Below are 20,870 nucleotides of genomic sequence, written 5' to 3' on the forward strand. Positions count from 1 at the left end.
CTTTTTTTGGTCCAAATTGAAAGAAATTATGTGAACGGAAAAAAAAAAGCATGACAAGGAAGGAAATGACTTGAAAAGTGAAAGGTTCATTTCCACAACAAAGCCGTTGAAATCTTAAAGAGGAGTGTGCCAATTTTTTTAAAGGAAATACTTACTCTAGCATTTTCCCTTTAACCAAACTGCATTGGACAGCACAAAGCTTTATTATTGCACATTAAATGAATACATTTTATTCATCAACATTACACTAAAGTAATAAACATAATTGCTCAAAAACTAAACATTTCACAATCTTGTTAATTGCCACAGAATTATCTCTTTATTGGCTGTGGCTCAGATACTGAGTTGGCTCCCTAACTTAAATGAGACTGAACACAAACATTTTAATGGATCCATTCTGAAGCATATTAGCCATAAGCTGGCAAAGTTTGTCTTTTTGTTTAAGACTCAGTATCAGCCAGTGCACATAGGTTTGAAAGTTATGTTTTACGGTTTGTAGGTGCAGGCGTGTTGCCTTCGCTGCTGCTGACAGTAATCCAATCATTTGCAGGCCACTTGCCAGTGGCGACCCAAGGGTGGGGCTTGCTGTTGTGTTTTTCAGTTCTTTGCCAGCAGACAGGGATGTGGTGCACAAACCCACCTCATCTGTTAGTGAGACAAGCTGCTGCAGGTGGAAGAGCTCAGTGTGCGAGACTGATTGATGTATCTGCACGTCAGCCCCCACTGCTGTAAGCTCTGATGGTTCCTACCTCTGACGCAGTCTCCAGTCATCTTCAGCCCAAATGTTTCCTTTAAAGATGGTCTGGAAAAAATGTATGTGGGTTGTGCCCTTCTTTGTCGGACCAAGAGACCGTAGGAGCACTGGAAGGGACTGAGCCAAAGACCTACACCAAAACCACTGCCATGCCAAGAGGTCTGGCAGGCAGCATGCACAAGGCTCTGGGCAGGGCTGGAGGGCATGAAGCCAGCTTGCCAAGAAGTGTTCACCACAGGCTTGGAGGCTCCTGGCCCTGCCAGCTCCTGGACAGCTGGGTCTGTGGACCCAGCACTCGGTACTTGTGGGAAGCACGTGGGTGGCAGTTCCCAAGTAGCTGGGCTCTCATGTGATCCACGGGGCCGGGGGGCAGAATTGGGCAGGGGCTGAACAGGATGGGGTGGAGCTGGGTTGGGGCTGAATGGCCAAGGCAGGACCAGGCTGGGGACTGAATGGAATGGGGCAGAGCCAGGCAGGAGGCAGAGGTGAATTGGGTGTGAGCAGAGGTGGGGATGAAGGCTGGGGCTGCAGTGAGGCTAATGTTGCGGGGAGTGGGGGAGGTGAGGGTGCTGGTAGTGGAGTCAGGCATGGGGGGGGGTGCCAGGTAGGAGAGTGGCAGGCTGTGCGTCCTGTGTGGAGGGGAGGGGCCGTGCTGGGCAGCCTGCTCTGGACAAGGAGAGAGTAGTGGTCGCTGTGCATTCTGCCCAGGGAGAGATGGGCACCATGGGGCGGGGGGATCTGTCAGCTGCTGCAGGAAGCAGTGAAGAGGCGTGTGAGGGCGCGTGGCCATTGTGCGGAGTGGGAGGAAGCGGGCGGCACCTGGGGCTCCCCTGGGGCTGTGTGCTGTGGCGTCTGCCCACTATAACCCTTGTGTTTCCAGGAGCGGGGAGCTGAGCATGGTAATTTATTCACTTCACAGGAGTTAGCAGCAGTAGCCACTGCCTGGCAGTGGTGTTTGCAGAAGCAGGTGTGAATCCCCACAAGTCCCTGTTAATGCAGGTAATCAAATGCACATACCTGTGGAAATTTAGGACCTTCTAGCCAGTGTTCCCTGTAAGCTGAGTGCTTTGGCAGCTGCCCAGGAGAAGGTCAGGTGCCACCCAGCTCACTAGCAGAGAGGCCACAGCCAGCAGCATGTGTTTCTACTGGTGGTGCACGTCTGCAAATGGCTTGGTGCACAACAAAGTTTATTACTCCCATGCATGGAGAAAATTCGAGGCCTTCCTGCTCCTAACCTGTGCTGAAAATGTCTTAGTTCTAATCTACTTCCCCATGTTCTGCACTGTCAGTATAGGCTGCATTTTATCCCTCATTCCACTACTCCTCAGGCAAAGGCCCTCGTGCTTCCAGCATGGTTATGACTATGCATGTTTTTCCCACCCCCACTCTCCCGATTTAAGGACGTGGGGGGTCTCAAAGCACCTGAGGGCCTGTGTTGTAGGGAACATGTGGAGGGACGGGGGTGGGGGGGATGACACATGAATATGGTCGCAAGACCAGGCCTGGGAAACTGCAAACATACTGCTAAAATATGCTGAGGGTGGCACATAGGGAAGGGACAGGGACAATTGTCTTTCACCTCTTTGGCACGTAAGTTCTGGGAGAAGATGAGTGGTGGCGACAGGCGCTAGCAGCGGGGGGGCGATGCGGAAGGGGTGAGCATGCAGTGCTGCCAGGGAAGGGAACAGATGCACACTCTTGTAAGGGACAGACATTTACACAAGTATTCATATGGACATGTTTTTGGGTCCACAGCCAAGGCACAGTTTGGAGCTTGCAAGAAGCCCCTTGGACAAGAATCTGCACAGTTCGTCCTCAGGATGCAGTCAGGTGGGGAGTGGTTAGTGTGTAGTTTCTGGTACGTGCATATGGGAGACTGGAGCTGTGCAAAGGGACTATAAGGAAATTATGTGTAGCAAGGGCCATATGGAGAGGATGTGAAAAAGGGGTGTGGAGATGGATCGGTCCCCTGCATGTCTGGAGAGAGAATTATGCAAAAAAGGGTAATGCACAACAGGGCTGTTTAGATGAAGGACACAAAGGGTGCGTCTACACTAGCCGGCTACTTCGAAGCAGCCGGCACAACGTCGAAATACCACGTGTTGCGTCTACACGCGCCATGCGCTATTTCGCCGTTGAAATCGACGTTAGGCATCGAGATGTCGAAATCGTTGTTCCTATCCGTAGATGGGAATAGCGCCCTCCTTTGATGTTCAACGTCGAAGTAGCACGTGTGTAGATGATCCGCATCCTGCTACTTCGAAATAGCGGGGTCCTCCATGGCAGCAATCAGCCGAGCGGTTGAGATGTTCTGTCCAGCCCCTGCAGGGCTCTATGGTCCCCGTGTGCAGCAGCCCTTTAAAGCACCACGGACCCGGATTTCCTGTGGCAGGAAGCTGAGAGCATGCAGGCAGCAGCACACGCATGTGCTAGCCCTGCACACCCTCCACAGACCCCGACCTGACTACCCAGCACCATGGCATCCAGCCAGCCCCCAGAGCACCCCCAGGGCCCACCCCCAAGAGGACCCAGGCACCCCCGGCAGCCAAACAGGGGACCAAAAAGAGACAGGGCCCTTCCTGGTTGGAGACTGAGCTCAGAGACCTGCTGAGTCTCTTGGGTGAAGAGGAGGTGCTCCACGTGATGGCGGGCAAGTGGTGGAATGCAGAAGTGTTTGCCCAACTGGCCGAGGACCTGGACACCTGGAGTCACCCTGCCTGCACTCCGGATCACATCCAGAGCAAGGTGAAGAAGTTGCGGCAGGGTTACACCCAGGCCCAGGACTTGGTCAGCCAGTCTGGGGCCACCCCCTGCACACTGCTTGCCCGTATTGCAGGGAGCTCAGGGCCATCCTGGGCCCCCAGGTCACCTCCTCCCCCCCGCCCCCCAGCCACCCTTGACACCACGGCTGACGAGCTCTAGCAGGCCTCAGAGCCAGAGTCTGCCACGGAGGTCAGCCTCGCACCACGGGGCCCGCCCAAGGAGCCCCCCCCCTACACTCAGGATGGTGGAGGAGGGGTCCAGCAGCAAGGAGCTGGGGGGGGTCTCCTCATAGACCTCCCCGCCCGGAGCACCAGCTGGGCATCTGCCCACCGGGGTTCCCCTGACCACGGTAATGGACAGTCAGGTACGTACCCCACAGGGCACACACACCCCGGGCCATGGGGCGGGGGCACCAGACATGACTGGGAGCCTCACACAACCCCAGCGGATCCCGACCCGCAACTGCCCAGCCACAGCACGGTCCCAGGATGGCAGCACAGCCATCAGCACCCATCAGCACCCACACCCATGGACAGCACTGTGCCTTAACCCCAGGGGCGGGGGGCCCATGCAATGGGCACACCTAACAGGGACATCACACCCACCGATGGGGATGGAAACCCAGCACCCAAGGGGGGGGCGGGGGGGAACAGGCCACAGGCCAGGGCACAGTACTAACAGCCTTCCCCTCCCTCTCCCTCTCTCTCTGCAGCTGCACCATCCGAGGTCCCAGGCAGCCAGGCATCTTCTGTGGTACCTGAGAGCCCGCCGGAGGTCAGCCACCACCAGCGCCCAGGTACACCCTGCAAGGCCAGCGGGACAGTCATGCCACCAACAGCCCCAAGGAATGGCCCCCATGGCCCCCCCCAGCTCCTGGCAGCTCTCCGGCAGCAGACGGAGGTGACCGAGGAGAGACTCCGGTTCGAGAGGGAGGAGTCCACCTGGCACTGGGTGGCTTGGCAGGAATTCATGGGGGTATTCCAGGACATAGCCGGGTCGATCTGGGAGGCTGTCGCCCGAGTCCCGCCCCTCCAATACCCGCCCGCTGCCCCACTTGCCTCACCTCCTGCCGCCCCACCTTCTGTGCCACCAGCCGTGCCTCCTGCCAGCCCCCACCCCGCCCCCAGGACCGGAGGCCACTGGGGCTGAAGACCAGCTGCTGGAGGCATCCCGGCCGTACCTGCCAGTCCTCCTGGCCCCCAGCTGGCCATACTGGGGACTGCGGACAAGGCAGGGAGCGGTCATGACCCGTACCCACCGGGGTCGCGCCCTTTCTACACCCACCCTAGACTGATGAGCCAATGGCCGAGCCATTCACTGGGCCCCCATTTGTATATAGTTGTCCCCCTTGTGTATCGTTGTTCCCTTTGTATATAGTTGTCCTCCTGTGTATATTGGTTGCAGTTTTGGTTGTGCACATAATTCACAGTTTTATTTTCCAAAGAACCTGAGACATGTGCTTGTTGGGGAGGATGGTGTGCAGGCAGTGGTGGCGGTGTGTGTGGGGCCCTCTGGGGAAGGGCAGAGAGGTGCTATGGGGGTCTCCCTGATCAAAATGGGCCTGCAGGGCCTCACAGACCTGTACCCCTCACGGTGGGCCTGGTGACTGGGTGCAGCAGCTGGCTGGAGGAAGCCCGTGCTGGCGTCAACTGCCCACCCCTGGACGAAGGTCTCCCCCTTGCTCTCAACAATGTAATGGAGCGTGCAGCACACGCCCACAACTTGAGGGATGTTCTGGAGGCCAACGTCCAGGTGGAAAATGAGGCACCACCAGCGGCCCTTCAGGCGGCCGAAGGTCCTCTCCACCACCTGGCAGGCGTGGGTCAGGCAGGAGTTGAACCACTTGTGGCTGGCATTGAGGTGGCCAGTGTACAGGAGCATGAGCCAGGGCTGAAGTGGGTAGACCGCGTCCACCACAAGACAGAGGGAGACGGTGGTGTCCCTGAGAGGGATCTCCCTCTGGGGGATGTAGGTCCCTGCCTCCAGCTGGCGGCACAGGACTGAGTTCTGGAAGATGCGGGCATCGTGTGTGGAGCCAGGCCAGCCCATGTAGCCATCCTGGAAGCAGCCCTGGCTATCCACCATAGCCTTCAGGACCACGGAGTGGTAGCCCCTGCGGTTGATGTATCTCCCCCACCCCTGTGGTCTGGGGCATGGATGGGGATGTGGGTCCTGTCCAGGGCCCCGAAGCAGTTTGGGAACCCCATGGCAGCAAATCCGGCGATGGCGGCATCCAAGTCCCCGAGTCAGATAACCCTCTGAAGCAGCATGGCATTGGGCACACAGACCACCTGTGGGGAGGGAACACAAACACCCATGAGGGTGTGCAGGGTGCCCCAGGCCCCTCCCCCACCCAGGCTCTCCCAGGTACCACCTGCCCAGCCCCTCCCTCCCCGGCACCCCTCCTTCTCCAGCCCCACACCTGGGCCTCCATCCCCAGCCCCCCACGTGGGTGCATGCCCAGGCCTCCTTACCTCCATGATGACAGCCCCGACTGTGGCCTTTCCCACTCCAAACTGGTGTCCCACAGAGCGGTAGCTGTCTGGACCGGCTAGCTCCCAGACGGTTATTGCGACCCTCCTCTCGACAGGGAGAGCGCGCCGCAGCCGGGTGTCCTGGTGCCTGAGTGCCAGCGCACGCGGAAGTTCCGCAGCCATTGGTCATCATCCCACTCCCCCATGACCAGCTGCTCCCACCACTTGGAGCGGGTGGTGCAGCTCCAGAGGTGGCAGAGGACCCAGCGGGGGAGGAAGAGGGAGCCCAGTGGTCAGGGCATCCCCGTATGCTCCCTGAGAGGGCTCCTCTGCCAGTAGCTGCTGGGCGGCCTCCAGTGCAGCACCTAGCAGGGCGCCTGCTCCCTGGGTGACTACACGGAGGGCTTCCAGCTGCTGCTGCTGGGAGACCATAGCTGCTGTGCATCATTCTGTGAAAGTGTGGCTAGCGCTCTGCAGACCTTGTGCTGTGCAGGCCAGGTGTGTCTGGGAAGGACCCTTCAAAGGAGCGGCTTGCAGTTGCCCCAGAAGGGCTAGTCCAGCCTGTGACCTGGTCTGTGGGCTTTCCTGGCCCCTTATTTTGACGGGGAGCGCTTGTGTGTGTGTGTGTGTGGACGCTCCGTGTTTCCTTCGGGGGTGGCGCCTTTCAACGTTCCCCGTCGCTACTTCGACATTGAACATTGACGGCACCAGCCCTGGAGATTTGTAGACAATATACATTGAACTAGCCTATTTCGATGTTCTTACTTCAAAATAGGCTACTTTGACGTAGTGTGCTACTGTAGATGTAGCCAAAGTGATTAGTTGTGTGCGTTCAGTTAAAGATTATGGCATGGGAAACTGATTGACAAGAATGTTTGTTTGTGGCAAGGGGAACAGACAGCCAAATTATGTGAAAAACAGTTTGCTGGCATGTTGATGTGATTGCTACTCAATCAGTCTTATTTCAAACCCATGTTTCACCTTGGCTACAAACTGCTCCGACTGTACACAGGAAGCACACTTTTTTGCAAGGTGAAAGGAATCGACTGTTCGGGAAACAAAGGCACACAGAACTGGAGGATAACTTTTGGGGCATTTCAGGAATTTATCATTGAAGAGACCCGTCCCCCATGTGAAAAATAAAGTGAGTTTAAGCCTCTAATCCTTTTCAGAAGACAAGGAAAGTGCACGTTGCAAACAGGCTTGTGAGAAGAGCAAGGCAGTCTGAGGCGCTAAGCGCAGTCAGCGTACAGCAGACAGGCCAGTGCGATGGCAGGGTAAGCCTGCGTAGACCCTGGCACAGGAGCCACACCACAGTACCCGCCCACCAGCACAGCCACCCTGGAGATGAAGAGGCAGGGGGGGGTCTTGCTCCTCTCTCAGACAGGGGCAGAATACCAGAAGCCAGGCGTATGCTGCATCTTGCTGGCAAGGCAGCCGCAGAGGAGGCATGAAGTAGGGCATTGTGGGAGCCCCGGGCCTACATTTCCCATTTGCTTGCTCCATGGGAGCTGTGGTGTCTCCTGGTCCGTGCTTCCAATCAGCCACAACAGGCCCCACTGGAGCTATAGCATCCTCGGACCTGCAGTTCCCCATAGCCACGGCTGGCCCCACAGGAGCTGTAAGGTTCCTCATCCTGAATTTCCCAGCAGCCATGGTCCCACCAGCCCCATAGGAGCTGCAGTGACCCTTGACTTGCATTTCCCATCAGCCAGGTTGCTAAGGGTAGGCCCCTGGGAGCTAGGGTTGAGGTTTCCATGCATAGGTTCCTGAGTGCTAGAGTTAGATTTCCTATGGTTAGGGCAGCCTGCCAGAGAGTGAGGGTTCCTCTGGGTAGTGGGTGTAGGAGCAAGCGTTTGGGTTCCTCTGTGTACAGTCGTAGGAGGTAGGATTCCGCTGGTTAGGGTACACCTCCAAAGGATAAGGGTTTGTACGTGTAAGGTCCTGGGAACAAAGGTGAAGGATTCTATTGACAGGCACCTTGGAACTAATGTTAGTGTTCCTATGCGGGGAGGCCTGGGAGCTTCAGTTAGGAAACTAGAGGTAGGGTTCCTATGGACAGGGTCCTGAGAGCTAGGATTAGGATTTCTATGGGTAGGGCAACCCACCCTCAGGTTATCATTGCTATGAGTAGGGAAACCTGGATTAGGAGTTCTATGGGCAGAGCCCCAGCTCTGGGGTTAGAGTTGCTATGGAGAAGATGCTGGTAGCTACGTAAAGGATTTCTATGGATACAGCACCCCTCCCTAGACTCAGGGTTCCTGTAGGGTCCTGGCTGCTAGAATTAGTGTTCCTCTGGGTAGAGTCCTTCCAATCCAAGAAGTTTTTGGAGAATATTGGGGATAACTTCCTGTACAACTGCTGGAGGAACCAACCAGGGGCCATGTGCAGCTTCACCTGCTGCTCACAAACAGCTAGTAGGGGAAGTAGATGTGAGTGGCAACCTTGGCTGCAGTGATTATGACATGCGAGATTTCAGAATCCTGACCAAAGGAAGAAATGTGAGCAGCAAAACACACACTCTGGAATTCAGAGGAGCAGACTTTGATTCCTTCAGAGAACTGATGGGCAGGATCCACTGGGAAGCTAATATGAAGGGGAAAGGAGTTCAGGAGACCTGGCAATATTTTAAGGTCTTATTGAAGGCACATGCAGAAACCATCCCAATGTGCAGTAAGAAAAGCAAATAGGGTAGGCAACCAGCTTGGCTGACCAGGGAAATACTTGTTGTGATGGAGTGCGGGGCGGGGGTGGGGGGGGCGGAGCCACGTGAGACTCAGGGTGAATATGTTTGTGACAGGCAGAGCAGCTCCCAGTGGCTAAGGATGACCCTGGGGCTATAACCTAGGCTGGCAGGTAACACCTCTGACCTGAACAAAGAGCAGGGAGGAGCCGCGCTGGGTTTGAATCGGAGGTGGCAGTTAGAAGCTGGAGGGAGAGAGAGTTGGAAGGCAGCCAGCCTGGCTAGGGGGGGAAGCTACAGCCCAGAGGGGCACCCCTAGGGCTCCTCAGAATGACTGTCTCTGCCAGCTGTACTGACACCTCTGTGCTGAGCTAATAAACTTCCCATTCTACCTGCTGAGTGAGTCACTCCTGCCTGCAGATGGGGTGCAGTGCTTGGGGACCCCTGAACCCCACCACACTGGTGTGAGAAGTGGGATGCACTGCACCCCTGGATGAGCTCCCAGCAGCGACTGACTGAGCACAGGAGAAGGAAGGAGCCTCACAAGAGCCAGGGGTGCCAGAGATGGAACAGAGCAATTTTTGGGAGCCTTGCGGTGCTGCAGCTTCTGCCGGTGAGTGGATACCCCGGGAGACAGCAGGGAGATGGATTATACCCGACTCCTGGAGGCAGAGCTAGCGGGGCTGTGCAGAGAGAGGGGCCTGACCATGGGGAAGGTGACCGAGGCCCAGCTGATTGCCCACCTGGAAGAGAATGACCGACCCAGGGGGCCTAATGCTGGCCCAGCAGAAAGTGGCCGGTCAGCCCCTGGGAGTGTTTCAACTCCTCAGACAGGAGCGGGGGCCCAACACCGTCAGACAGAAGCAGCGCCCACCAGGTCACACACACAGGAAGGGGACAGAGAACGTGAGTGCCAGGAATGGGAGAGAGAATGTCAGCACAAGTGAGACAATTGGAGGAAACAGAGTGAGAGCGGGAGCACAAGTGGACCATGGCGGAGATGAGATGCAAAGAGGCCCCGGCTGCAGTAAGCGGGGAGAGGGCCAGGAGGCTCGGGGTGGCCAGTCACTTGGAGATGTGCATGATGGCCCAGTGTCAGGACGCAGGGGACATGGATGGGTTCCTTCACAGAATCACAGAATCCTAGGGCTGGAAGGGACCTCAGGAGGTCATCTAGTCCAGTCCCCTGCTTCAAGCAGGATCAACATCTACTAAGTCATCCCAGCCAGGACCTTGTCCAGCCGGGACTTAAAAACCTCAAGGGATGGAGAATCCACCGCCTCTCTAGGCAACACATTCCAATGCTTCACCACCTGCCTGGTGAAGTAGTTTTTCCTAATATCTAACCTATACCTCTCCCTCTTCAACTTCTGACCATTGCTCCTTGTTCTGCCATCTGACACCACTGAGAACAGTTTCTCACCCTCCTTTTTAGAGCTCCCCTTCAGGAAGTTGAAGGCTGCTATTAAATCACCTTGAAGTCTTCTCTTCCGTAAACTAAACAAGCCCAAATCCCTCAGCCTATCCTCATAGGTCTTGTGCTCCAGACCCTTAACCATTTTTGTTGCCCTTCGCTGAACCTGCTCCAGCAAATCCACATCCTTTTTATACTGGGGGGACCAAAACTGGACACAATATTCCAGTTGTGGCCCCACCAGTGCTGAATAAAGAGGAATAACTACTTCTCTAGATCTGCTCGAAATGCTCCTCCTAATGCACCCCACTATGCTGTTAGCTTTCTTGGCTACAAGGGCACACTGTTTACTCATATCCAGCCTTTCATCCACCATAACCCCAAAGTCCCTTTCCATCGTACTGCTGCTGAGCCAGTCGGTCCCCAGCCTGTAACAATGTTTGGCATTCTCCTGCCCCAGGTGCAGGACTCTACACTTCGTATTGAACCACATCAGATTTCTGTTGGCCCAGTCCTCCAATTTATCCAGGTCCCTCTGGATTCTCTCTCTACCCTCCAACGTATCTACCTCTCCCCCTAGGTTTGTGTCATCCGCAAACTTGCTGAGGGCGCAACCCAGTCCCTCATCCAGCTCATTAATAAAGATGTCAAATAACACTGGCCCCAGAACCGAGCCTTGCGGCACTCTGCTTGAAACAGACCGCCACCCAGATATTGAGCCATTGACCACTACCCGTTGGGCCCAACCATCAAGCCAGCTTTCTATCCTTACCTCGTTTGAGCAAGCCTGCGATTTACACAAGGTTCCCCCCAGCCGAATGACTCTGACACCTCACCCCCTTGCTGGACCAGAAGGCTGTAGCAGTGCTCAGCCAGCTGGATGGGCTGCTGCCAGACGACTCTGAACAGGTCAAACAGGCCCTGCTGCATAAGTTCGGGCTGTCTCTTGAGACGTACAAGAAGAAGTTCCAGGATGCGCAGAAGAGGCCGGAGGAAACCTATGTAGATGCAGTCTCCCGCCTGATGCAATACTACCAAAAGTGGGTGTTCGGGATGGGAGTCCAGTCTGTAAAGGACCTGGTCAAGCTGACAGTCCTGGAACGATTCTGAGATGTGCTCAGCTGACCTGAGGGTGTGGCTCGAGGACCGGACGCCCGGGGAACCACACAGTGCAGGGAAGCTGGCAAATGACTTCAGAAACAGCCAGGCCAATTTTGAAAGTGAATCCCAGAAAGACAGGGAGGCCCAGAGAGTTAGGGAGTCCCGGAGAGACCGGGAATCTTGGAGAGACCGGTTCCTGGCTGTACGATAAAGGGGATCACCTATTGGGCGAGCCCAGGAAAAAGGGGCTGGCTGTGCAACCCCCCCAGAGGGCCAGCCAGAGCCTGGGCAGAGCAGACAGCCCAAGGGACACAGCAAGACCCGGGCTGTTATCGCTTTGGGCAGAAGGGGCATAGATCAGCCCGGTGCCCCAAGTTCCCAGACAGGTTGAGCAGGCTGGGGGCACATGGAATCAACTGGGTGGAGTTCCAGAAGCCAGAGGGGCTGGCAGCCAAGGCAGGTGGTGCTGACAGTGTGTCCTCAGCTTGGGCCGAGCCAGCCCCACAGACCAGCTCCTCAGGGGGCCTAAATGCACAGGGATCAGTTTACAGAATCATAGAATCATAGAAGAGTAGGACTGGAAGGGACCTCAAGAGGCCATCGAATCCAGTCCCCTGCCCTCATGGCAGGACCAAGCACTTTCTAGACCATCCCTGAAAGCCATTTATCTAACCTCTTCTTAAATATCTCCAGCAATGGAGATTCTACCACCTCCCTTGTCAATTCGTTCCAGTGTTTGATCACCCTGACAGTTAGGAACTTTTTCCTAATGTCCAACCTGAACCTCCCCTGCTGCAATTTCAGTCCATTGCCTCTTGTTCTATCCTCAGAGGTAAGGAAGAACAAGTTCCCTCCCTCTGCCTTGTGACACCCTTTTAGATACCTGAAAACTGCTATCATGTCCCCCCTCGATCTTCTCTTTTCCAAACTAAACAAGCCCAATTCTTTCAGCCTTTCTTCATAGGTCACATTCTCTAGACCTTTGATCATTCTTGTTGCTCTCCTCTGGACCCTCTCCAATTTCTCCACATCCTTCCTGAACTGCGGTGCCCAGAACTGGACACAACACTCCAGCTGAGGCCTAACCAGCGCAGAGTAGAGTGGAAGAACGACTTCTCATGTCTTGTTCACAACACACCTGTTAATGCATCCTAGAATCATGTTTGGTTTTTTTTGCAACAGCATCACACTGTTGACTCATATTTAGCTTGTGGTTCACTATAACCCCTAGATCCCTTTCTGCTGTACTCATTCCTAGGCAGTCCTTTCCCATTCTGTATGTGTGACACTGATTGTTCCTTCCTAAGTGGAGCACTTTGCATTTGTCCTTATTAAACTTCATCCTGTTTACCTCAGCCCATTTCTCCAGTTTATCCAGATCCTTTTGAATTATGACCCTATCCTCCAAAGAAGTTGCAACCCCTCCCAGCTTGGTATCATCTGCAAACTTAATAAGTGTACTTTCTATGTCAATATCTAAATCGTTAATGAAGATATTGAACAGAACCGGTCCTAAAACAGACCCCTGCGGATGGATCCCCACTAGTTACACTTTTCCAGCAGGATTGAAAACCATTAATAACTACTCTCTGGGTACGGTTATCCAGCCAGTTGTTCACCCACCTTATAGTAGCCCCATCTAAGTTGTATTTGCGTAGTTTATTGATAAGTATATTATGTGAGACCGTGTCAAATGCTTTACTGAAGTCTAGGTATACCACATCCACCGCTTCTCCCTTATCCACAAGGCTCATTATTCTATCAAAGAAAGCTATTACATTGGTTTGACATGATCTGGTTTTAACAAAGCCATGCTGGCTGTTCCCTATCACCTTACCCGCTTCCAGAGTTGGGGGCAGGACTGCTTCTGTGGAACGAGTGTCTCATACCCCTCAAGGTGGATGGGAGAAAGGCCACGGGGTTCTAGGACACAGACACAGACATGATGCTGACCCACCCTGAGGTGCTGGCACCAGGCTGGATGATGCCCAATTTCCACCTGACTGTAATGGGAATCGACGGGAACCCTTTGAAGGTGCCCATGGGGAGGGTGCACCTGAAATGGGGGGATAAGGAAGACTCCAAGGAGGTGGGCGTGCACAGCCATTTGCCTGTTGATGTATTAATGGGGGGTGATCTGGAGCACTGGCCAAGTGAACACCCTTGTGCCCTGGTCTTGACCTGCAGCCAAAGAAGGAGGGGGGCTCTCCCCACGTTCGGGGGTAGATACCCAGCCAAAGCCACAGAAACCACAGGTGCCAAACTTGGGAGAAAAGGGGACCTCAAAAGCCAGGTCTCACAGGCTGGTGGTTCTGGACCCAGGCAGGGAAGGGGAAGTGGCTTCTGCCCCTGCCCTGGCCGAAGAGTTCCAGGCAGAGCTGCAGAGAGACCCCTCCTTGCAGAAGGTGAGGGAACTGGCCAGCCTCAGCCCAGCTCCACCGCTGGGGAAGGGCTGTAGGGAGAAGTTCCTGTGGGAGAAGAGATTTTTGTACTGGGAGTGGGTTCCCAGATGCAAAGCGGAGCCATGGGAGGTCCAGAGGCAACTGGTGGTTCCCCAAAAGTACAGGCGCAGGCTGCTGTACCTAGCCCATAATGTCCCACTCACAGGACAACAGAGGATCCACTGCACCAGGAGAAGGTTGCTACAGAACTTTTCTGGCCTGGGGGTCTTTGCAGCTGTCCGTAAATATTGCTGGTCCTACGATCCCTGCCAGAGGGCGGGGAAGACCCGGGACAAGGGGAAAGCCACCCTGAGGCCACTGCCCATCATAGAGGAGCCTTTCCAGAAAGTATCTATGGACATAGTGGGACCCTTCAGTAAGGCAAGCTGTACTGGGAAGAAATATATCTTGATGATGGTAGATTTTGCCACGCGATACCCAGAAGCAGTGGCCCTGACCTCTATCGAAGCTGACACTGTGGCAGATGCACTGCTGTCCATTTTCAGCAGAGTGGGGTTCCCCAAGGACGTCCTTACAGATCAGGGGTCCAACTTCATGTCGGCCCTGCTGCAAAGCTTGTGGGACAAGTGTGGGGTCCCGCACACCTGGGCCACAGCCTACCACCCGCAGACCAATGGGCTGGTGGAGAGGTTCAATGCAACTCTGAAGCAGATGCTGAGAACCTTCATGAATCAGCATCCCCAAGACTGGGACAAGTACTTACCCCACCTGCTGTTTGCATACAGGGAGGTGCCCCCAGGAATGCACAGGGTTCTCTCCGTTTGAGCTGCTGTACAGAAGGAGGGTACAGGGACCCTTTGACTTGCTCAGAGAAGAGTGGGAGGGGACGGCCTCTCCCGAAGGGGAGTCAGTGGTACAGTATGTACTGACCTTCCGGGAAAAACTCACCGAGCTCATGGGCCTGGCCAGGGAGAACCTGTCCAGGACCCAAAGGAAGCAAAAAGTCTGGTATGACTGTAAAGCCCGGGCCCGAGCCTATGCCACCGGGGATGGTTCTTGTACCTGTGTGGCAGAACAAGCTGCAAGGGATAGTCCAGTCAAGATCGTCAAACAGCTGAATGAGGTGAACTACGTGGTGGAACTGCCGAACCGGGCCCACAGCCACCGGGTCTATCATGTGAACATGATGAAACCTTACTGGGACAGGGAGAACTTGGTGCTGGCCGTGTGCAGGCACTGGGAGGGGCAGGGGGATGATATCTTGGTGGATTTGCTCACAGGGACTGGAGCCGGCTCCTTGCTGGAGTCTATTCCCCTCTCAGACCAGCTGACCCCTGCCCAGCAGACGGAGAACAAGGAGGTGCTGCATTCACACCAACAGCTGTTCTCGGACAGATTCGGATGCACTGACCTGGCTGTCCACCGAATAGAGACAGGCACCCACGCCCCTGGCAAGTGTGTGCCATTCAGAGCCACAGGGAAGACGGCTCAGGACATAGAATGGGAGGTTGAAGACATGCTGGCTTTGGGGGTGATCCAACCCTCGTCCAGCCCCTGGGCCTCTCCTGTGGTAGTAGTAGGCATCCTTCAGTCTGCATAGACTATGATTCGCGCCCTTTATAGTTTCAATTGAGGGCTTCATTTACAGCGTCTACTGTGACTATGAAGACCCACACGAGAGTGACAGTCCTTGCTTCATCTCTTGCAGATGTGGTGGGTGTCTGGCAAGTCCTTAGTGTGCTTTCTGTGCGCTCGCTTCTCCTCTGCTAGCTGTCTGATACTCATCTCGCCCTTCTGAAGGCCCTTGTGTAACCCCTGCCTCCATCTGCTGCGGTCGTCTGCTAGTTCTTCCCAGTTGTCCAGCTCGATGTCTACCTCTCTGAGGTCTCTCTTGCAGACATCTTTGTAGCTCAACTGGGGGCATCCGGGAGGTCTTTTGCCAGAGGCTAGCTCACCATACAGGATGTCTTTTGGAATCCTTCCATCATTCATCCTGTGGACATGGCCAAGCCAGCAGAGCCGACGCTGCCTGAGGAGGGTGTGCATGGTTGGGATTCCAGCTTCCTCAAGGACGGTGGTGTTGGATGCTCTGTCCTTCCATGATATTTCAAGGATGCGCCTGAGGCAGCGCAAGTGGAAGACGTTCAGCCTCTTTTCCTGGCAGGCGTACAGGGTCCAAGACTCACTGCCGTAAAGGAGGGTGCTGAGGATGCAGGCTCTGTAGACTTGCATTTTGGTGTGGGTGTACAACTTGATGTTATTCCACACTCTCTTGCCGAGTCTGGACAGAGTTGTGGCTGCTTTTCCAATCCTCCTATTTATCTCAGTCTCCAATGACAGGGTGTCAGTGATGGTGGACCCGAGGTAAACGAACTCGTGGACGACCTCTAACGTAGAGTTGTCAGTGCTGATTGATGGAGGTTCAGCAACTTCCTGACCAAGTGCATTTGTCTTCTTTAGGCTGATGGAAAGCCCAAAGTCCTGTGGTGTTAGGTCCTAAAAAAGATGGGTCTGTCCAGTTTTGTGTGGACTATCACAAGCTTAACGCCATCACTGTATTGGATGCCTACCCCATGCCCAGGCCTGATGACCTCTTAGACAAGCTCGGGGAGCCCATTACCTCACCACCATAGACCTCACCAAGGGGTACTGGCAAGTGCTATTGAATCAAGATGCCCGGCTCAAGTTGGCTTTCATCACCCCTGTGGGGGCACTACGAGTTCCTGGTCCTGCCCTTCGGCCTCAAGGGGGCACCTGCTACCTTCCAACGTCTGGTGGATTAGCTACTGAAAGGGATGGAGAGCTTTGCCCTGGCTTACATGGATGACATTTGCATCTTCAGCCAGACGTGGGAGGACCATGTGTCCCAGGTCAAGCAGGTGCTGGACTGACTTCAGAAGGCCGGGCTGACTATCAAGGCAGGGAAGTGCAAGGTGGGGATGGCTGAGGTGACCTACCTGGGCCACAAGGTGGGCAGTGGCTGCTTAAAGCCGGAGCCAGCTAAAGTGGAGGCTGTCAGAGATTGGTCAATACCCTAGACTAAGAAGCAGGTCCAGGCCTTCACTGGGATGGCAGGGTACTACCGGAGGTTTGTGCCCCACTTTAGTTCCATCGCAGCTTCCCTCACAGAGCTGTGTAAAAAGGGAAGGCCTGATGAGGTGGTCTGGACCAAGCAGTGCCAAGAGGCCCTCTGTGCGCTGAAGGAGGCTCTGGTCAGGGCCCCAGTACTGGCAAATCCAGACTTCGACAAGCCCTTCATGGTGTTCACCAATGCCTCAGACGTGGGGCTGGGCGCTGTGCTAATGCAGGTGAACGACAAGGGGGAGAAACACCCCATCGTGTACCTGAGCAAAAAGGTGCTGCCCCGGAAGCAGAACTACATGGCCATAGAGAAGGAATGTCTGGCCATGGTGTGGGCCCTTGGGAAGCTGCAGCCCTACCTATTTGGATGGCATTTCACCATGTACACCGACCACTCACCCTTGCATCACATGAAAGGGGCCAATGCCAAGCTCCTGCGGTGGAGTCTGGAGGTGGTCCATGTCAAGGGAAACAACAATACCATAGCTGATGCCCTGTCATGCAGAGAGGGCCCCGAACTTCCCCAGGTCACTGGCTAAGTAACCCCACTCAGATCGGTCTGGAAGGTGGGAGAGATGTGATGGAATGTGAGGAGTGCATGTGAGACTCAGGCTGGATGTGTGTGTGTGACAAGCAGAGCAGTTCCCAGCAGCTAAGGATGACCCCCCTGGGGCTGTAACCTAAGCCGGCTGGTAACACCTCTGACCTGAACAAAGAGCAGGGAGGAGCCGAGCTGGGATTGAATCAGAGGTGGCAGTTAGAAGCTTGAGGGAGAGAGAGTTGGAAGGCAGCCAGCCTGGAAAGGAGGGAAGCTACACCCCAGAGGGGCACCTTGGGGTTCCTCTCCCCAGGATGGGTTGGAATGACTGTCTCTGCCAGCTGTACTGACACCTCTGTACTGAGCTGTGCCTCTGTCACCTAATAAACTTCCCGTTCTACCTGCTGAGTGGGAGTCACTCCTGACTGCAGATGGGGTGCAGTGCTTGGGGATCCCTGAACCCCATCACACTTGGTGAGCTTAAACTCAAGAAGGACGCATATAAGTGGAAATGTGGACTGATGATTAAGGAGGAGTATCAATACCTTGCTTGAGAATGCCAGGGAATAGTCAAGAAGGCAAAAGCATGATTAGAACTGCAGCTAGCAGGGAATATGAAAGGTAAAAAGAAAAGTTTCTACAGGCATGTTAACAAAAGGATGATCAAGGAGGGTGTGGGGTCATTACTGGATGAGGGACGTAACTTGGTGACAGATGATGTGCGAAAAGCTGAAGCACTTGATGCTTTTTTGCCTCTATCTTCATGGACAAACTGTTGCACTAGGCAATGCAGTATGGGAAGGAGCTGGGCAGCTGTCGGTGGGGAAAGAACAGGTTCAGAGCTGTTTAGAAAAGCTTGATGTACACAAATCCATGCGTACAGATTTAACACATCCAAGGGTACTGAGGGAATTGGCAGATGTAATTGTGGAACCTTTGGCTGTTATCTTTGAAAAGTCATGGAGATCAGGAGAGGTCCTGGATGACTGAAAAAAATGCATATATAGTGCCCATCTTTTAAAAAGGAAAGGAAATCCAGGGAACTATAGACCATTCAGCCTTACCTCATTCCCTGGAAATATCATGAAGGGGATGCTAAAGGAATCCATATTGAAGCACTTGGAAGAGGGTAATGATCAGGAAGAGTCAACATGGCATTACCAAGGGCAAATCATGCCTGACCAATCTGATTAGCTTCTATGATGAGGTAAATGGCTCTGAGGACATGGGAAAGTTAATTGATGTGATATACATTGACTGTAGCAAAGCTTTGGATACAGTCTCACACATTATTCTTGCCTGAAAGTTGAGGAAGTGCATATTGGATAAACGGTAGCAAGATGGTTGGGCCCAATATGTAGTGATCAATGGTTCAGTGTCTGGTTGGCAGTTGGTTTCAACAGGAGTGCCCCAAGGTTCACTTCTAGGGCCAGTATTTGTCAACATCTTTGTTAATGACCTGAATGTCGGGGGGTGGATTGCACCCTCAGCAAATTTGCAAACGACACACCTAGGGGGACATGTAGATACATTGGAGGGTAGGGATAGGGTCCAGAGTGACCTAGGGAAATTGCAAAAAAATCTGATGAGGTTCAACAATGACAAGTGCACCACACTGTAAAGTTAAAACAAAAAAGCAGTCAAGTAGCAGTTTAAAGACTAACAAAATAATTTATTAGGTGATGAGCTTTTGTGGGACAGACCCACTTCTTCTGCTTATAATCATACCAGAACAGAGTTCATATATAAAGCACAGAGGTCCAAAAATTGTTATCAAGGTTGGTAAACCAGAAGAGCAGAGGGGTGGCAGGAGGTGAGCGTGGGGTGGGGATGTTAAGAGTTAGATAGAAAAGTATGCAAAAGAGTCCTTATAATGGGCCAGGTAATTGCTGTCCCGGTTCAAACTACGTGTTAATGTGTCAAATTTGAATATAATTGACAGTCTGTTCTAGTAAGGTTATGATCTGAAGAAGTCCCACGAATGCTCATCACCTAATAAATTATTTTGTTAGTCTTTGAAGTGTTACTTGACTGCCTTTTTGTTTTGATGGAATACAGACTAACACGGCTATCTCTCTGTCACTGTAGCAGGTAGTAGTAGTATCCTTCAGTCTACGTAGACTATGGATCGCGCCCTTCGTAGTTCCATTGGGGATCATCATTTGCAGCATCGACTGTGACTGTGAAGGCCCACACAAGAGTGACAGTCCTCACTGCATCTGTTGCATGTGTAATGGGTGTCTGGCAGGTCCTTACTGCACTTTCTGTGGGCTCGCTTCTCCTCTGCTAGCTGTCTGATCCTCATCTCACCCTTCTGAAGGCCCTTGTGTAGTTCCTGCCTCCATCTGCTGTGATCGTCTGCCAGCTCCTACCAGCTGTCCAGCTCTATGTCTGCCTCCCTGAGGTCCCTCTTGCAAACATCTCTATAGTGCAACTGGGGGCATCCGGGAGGTCTTTTGCCAGCGGCTAGCTCACCATGCAGGATGTCTTTTGGGATCCTTCCATCATTCATCCTGTGGACATGGCCAAGCCAGCGGAGCCGATGCTGCCTGAGGAGGGTGTGCATGGTTGGGATTCCAGCTTCCTCAAGGACGGTGGTGTTGGATGCTCTGTCCTTCCATGATATTCCAAGGATGCGCCTGAGGCAGCGCAAGTGGAAGACGTTCAGCCTCTTTTCCTGGCAGGCGTACAGGGTCCAAGACTCACTGCCGTAAAGGAGGGTGCTGAGGATGCAGGCTCTGTAGACTTGAATTTTGGTGTGGGTGTACAGCTTGTTGTTATTCCACACACTCTTGCCGAGTCTGGACAGAGTTGTGGCTGCTTTTCCAATCCTCCTATTTATTTCAGTCTCCAATGACAGGGTGTCAGTGATGGTGGACCCAAGGTAAATGAACTCGTGGACAGCCTCTAACATATAGTTGTCAATGCTGATTGATGGAGGTTCAGCAACTTCCTGACCAAGTACATTTGTCTTCTTTAGGCTGATGGAAAGCCCGAAGTCCTTGCACGCTTTGGAAAACTGATCCAGCAGTTTCTGAAGCTGGTCTTCTGTGTGTGACACTACAGCAGCGTCATCTGCGAACAGCATATCTCTGATGAGGACTTCCCGCACCTTAGATTTAGCTTTCAGCCTTGCAAGATGAAACAGTTTCCCATCAGATCTTGTGTGCAAAAAGATGACCTCTGTTGAAGATCCAAAGGCATGCTTCAGGAGGAGTGCGAAGAAGATCCCGAACAATGTCGGAGCAAGGATGCATCCTTGTTTGACGTCACTCCTGATGCTGAAAACATCCGATAATGTGCCATCATATTGGATAGTTCCTCTCATGTCTTCGTGGAAAGACAAAATTATCTTGAGTAACTGTGGTGGACAGCCTATCTTGTGGAGCAGTTTGAACAGTCCATCCCTGCTGACCAAGTCGAAGGCCTCGGTCAGGTCGATGAAGGCAATATAGAGTGGCTTCCTCTGCTCCCTGCATTTCTCCTGCAGCTGCCTCAGAGAGAAGACCATGTCAATGGTAGACCTCTCTGCGCGGAATCCACACTGTGATTCGGGATACACCCTCTCAGCAACCTTCTTGAGTCTGCCGAGGATGATGCGAGTGAACAGTTTACCAGTGATGCTTAGGAGGGAGATTCCACGGTAATTGTTGCAGTTGC

The sequence above is a fragment of the Carettochelys insculpta genome, chromosome 22 (genome assembly GCF_033958435.1).
Source record: "Carettochelys insculpta isolate YL-2023 chromosome 22, ASM3395843v1, whole genome shotgun sequence".
Taxonomy (NCBI): domain Eukaryota; kingdom Metazoa; phylum Chordata; order Testudines; family Carettochelyidae; genus Carettochelys; species Carettochelys insculpta.